Raw genomic sequence first — 3,465 nt, 5'->3', positions numbered from 1 at the left:
GGGCGGGGGTGCGGGGCTTCCATGCCTGGGGACCGAGCCTTGTCCAAACTAGTGTGCGTGTGTGTGTGTGTGCTCCGCCGGGCCCCGGGCCGCCGGGCCGCCGCCAGTACCCCCGGCTGCCGAGGGGCCAAGAGGATCTCCCGCTGCTCATTTCACGGGGCCGAAAGTGGGCCAGGGCCCGGGCGGCTCTCACGCTGGCCGAAGGCACGGGCGGCGCACGCGGTTGCCAGAGCGTGAAAAGAAACAATAATGGTGCAAGGCACCGTAGGGCCCCGTGAAGTGCGAGCCGGGGTGTGTGTCTCTCTCTCTCGCTCTCTCTCTCCGGGGAAGACGGCGAGGGCCCGGTCTGCCTCGCCGCCCCCGGGGATCCCCCCCCCCCCCGCTTGCCGGTGACGACCCGAACGAGCCGAGGGCCCGGGGGCGGGGGGGACCTGCGTGGTCTTCGGCTCGGGCAGCAACTACCACCGGCTGCAGGTCGCCCCGGCCCGGCCGGGAGGGGCGGAATGCTGGTCGGCCAGTTGGAAGAAGGGCAGGGTAGAAAACGTCCGGCGGCCGGAACGCGCGCCGACCGTCACCGGTAGTCGGACGGGCGGCACACACACACACACACACACACACACACGGCCTGGCTCCTGCCGTGCAGCTGGGCCCCTCTCCCCGCACGGGCCGGCCCCGTTGGCAGGCGTCCCCCCGTGCCCGGCCGACCAGGCTCGGTGAGGCATCGCCCCCCCCCCCCCCGCCCGGCGGACGGAGGACACCCGCATCATTATATCAAGGGCCGCCGATGCGGGGAGCCGCGGCGGGGAGATATGAAGCGCGTGGCGCGCCATGGGCAGGTCCGGCACCCCCCGGCCCGGGTGCTTGACGTGGGAACACGGCCGGCCGGGCATTCGTGCAGGCTCACGAACTTGGCGCCGATGGGCGCGAGAGGCGGCCGCCGGGGCGCGGGCATATTTCCAGGCGAAGGGAGCCTCGCCGGGTGGCCCCATTTTGGGGGGCGGGCCCGCAGTGGGGGCCATGTGCGCGCCAGGGGGCGAGTTCGGGGAGCAATCGATGCGCGCGCGGGCACGCCTCCGGCACCCGCAGGCACACACACACACACACACGCACCTGGCTCTCCCCGGGCGGGGAGCTCCCTCGGCGTCCTCAACCCCCGCGCACCGTTGGAGGACGTCCGCCACCGGGTGACACCCCAGAAAGCAACCAGGGGGCTGGCCGGCCGGCGGGGGGGCACCTCGGCATCCGGGGCCGGGCGGTCCCCGCAAGGGAGGGGGCCCGGCGATCTTTCCTCGGGCAACGGGAGTGCGCGGGCCACATTGAGTCATATTTAATATGCCATGAGTGTGCCCGAGGACGCGGCCAACACACACTGGACCCGGCCTTGCCCCACTCTCGTCGGGGACCGGCGCGAGGCGGTCGGAATCCCGCGTGCCGGACCCCGCCCACCAAGTTGGACGACGGAGGGAGGGGGGGGGGGGAAAACAACAACAACAACAATGCTGCTGCTGCTGCTGCTGCTCCGGGCCCTCTCGCCGGCCGGGGGTGCTGGTCGGCCCTGGCCCGCCCGCCCCCGGGCGGTGTCCTTTTCGCGCTGGGGATTGGCCGCATCCCCCCCGGGATGGCCGCTGCCCGATGGGCGTGTGAGAGGCCCCCCGCGCCGGGTTCGCGCGGGATGGGGCGGCGCGGGCGGCCCTTCCTTCCTGCGCCCCCGGCGCCCGCCTCCCCGGGTTTCCTGCCCCCCGCGGCCATGGCCGCCGGCTTCGAGAGAAGACGAGCGAACCTGCGAGCACCCCCTCGGCACGTCGAGAAATCCACCAGATTCCCGCGTCACCTGGAATCCGCGCGCCGGCGCCCGATGCGTGAACGGGCCATGCCCCCTGACTCCGGGCCGGAGGTCCCTCCGGGGGGGGGGGGGGGGGGGGAGGACCCGTGGCGATATTTCGGCCTGCTTGTGTGGGGGTGGCTGCCAGGTCGGCCGCTTCGCGAGAGTCCTTGCTGGCCGCACCTGTGGTCGCCGCCTCTTCCGGACACTTCTCAAGCCCCTCTTGCATGTCTCGTCCCCCCCCCCCCGGCCGCCGGACTTGTCTGCCTCGGCATATGCACACACGCAAAAGGCGGCCAGACAACATCATGGCCAGAGGTGTTGCCGGCAGGCGGACCCCGCGTCGGGCCGAGCTCCCCCCCTCCCCGCTCTTGCGGCGTTCAGCGCACTCCCCTGCCCCCCGCGCCGCCCCCCCCCCCCCCCATGTGCGCAGGCCGCGCCCATGTGTCGTGTGGGCCGCCGCCGCCCCCCCGGGTGATCGCCCCCGCTGCCCCCTGCCGTCGGGGGACGCTGTCGTCTTGGAGCGCCAGCGCCGCGGGGCCGGAATCTGCGATTAGAGAGGGTACAACCGGGGTGTCACACCCGAAATGGTGTGATCCAGGAATGCCCGAAGAGGGAGCCCAGTTAACTCGCGGGCGCACGCGCAAAAGGACATCCAACCAGCCGGAATCGAACCAGCGACCCTCAGATAATTGCTTTTTACCACTACAGTCTGATGCTCTACCAATTGAGCTATGGTTGGTTGACGGACGCTGCGCACAATGCCCATTTAACCGGGAAGATCATGCGCCGGGGTGGGCGGCTGGTCACACGACCCGCGTCCCCAGCCGAAGGTATCAATACAACATCGTGGTGCCCCTCCTCCAGCGGTGGGAGATTAGTCTAGTGGTATGATTCTCGCTTCGGGTGCGAGAGGTCCCGAGTTCGATTCCCGGATCTCCCCCATTCTTTTGCTACTTTTGCGCTCTTTCCGGTTTCCGGGACCGGTCGCGCCCCTTGCCGGTGGGACAGTGTGTGTGCGCAAGACTTTTTGTCCCGGCCTCCCGGTCGGGACAGGCGCCTGCCGGGGCATGCACATGGGGTGGGGGAGGGGGGGCTACACGGATGAAAGAGGGCGAAAAACGCCCCGCCCCCGCTGTGCGTGCCCACAGCACGGACGACACCCTCGGCCGCGCGGCCCGGGCCCCCCGCCCCCTTTGCCGAAACGCCAAGTACGTCCTCCGGTGTCCCGCTTTCATGCCTCGATAGCTCAGTTGGGAGAGCGTGTGACTGAAGATCACAAGGTCACCAGTTCAATCCTGGTTCGAGGCAGCTTCTCTTTTTCCTCCCCGCCAGAGAGAGCCACTCGCGCGCCGTGCTCTCGCTCTCTCGCTCTCTCTCTCTCTCTCTCTCCAAGCCCATCGCAGCGGCGAGGCTTCACTCCGCCAAGCGTCGTTCCTGCCGGCGCGCGGGGATATGCCCTTTCGGGGCGATCCATGCTGCACCCCCTCGGCCGGCGAGGGGGGGAGCCAGGAGGGCGCATCTCGTCGTCGAGCTCCACCGGTGTGGCCCGCGCCCACCCTCGCGGGCCTCCTTGGCCCCTCGTGTGTCTCTCCTTCCCCGGGCGTCCCCCCCCCTCCCCCCTCCCGCCCCCTGCAGGGGCC

General features: G+C 70.6%; 3 non-coding genes across 3 annotated transcripts; 2 read left to right on the top strand and 1 right to left on the bottom strand.

The window, feature by feature from the left end:
* Positions 1-2,476: 2,476 nt before the first annotated feature.
* Positions 2,477-2,564, bottom strand: H696_00061. Its single transcript has one exon. It is a non-coding gene; the product is annotated as a tRNA-Tyr (tRNA).
* Positions 2,565-2,693: 129 nt separating this feature from the next.
* On the top strand, positions 2,694-2,765 carry H696_00060. Its single transcript has one exon. It is a non-coding gene; the product is annotated as a tRNA-Pro (tRNA).
* A 295-nt stretch (positions 2,766-3,060) lies between these two features.
* Positions 3,061-3,133, top strand: H696_00059. Its single transcript has one exon. It is a non-coding gene; the product is annotated as a tRNA-Phe (tRNA).
* Positions 3,134-3,465: the final 332 nt, after the last annotated feature.

Source organism: Fonticula alba (genome assembly GCF_000388065.1).
Source record: "Fonticula alba strain ATCC 38817 unplaced genomic scaffold supercont2.1, whole genome shotgun sequence".
Lineage (NCBI taxonomy): Eukaryota > Rotosphaerida > Fonticulaceae > Fonticula > Fonticula alba.
This window is presented reverse-complemented; position numbering and strand designations above follow the sequence as displayed.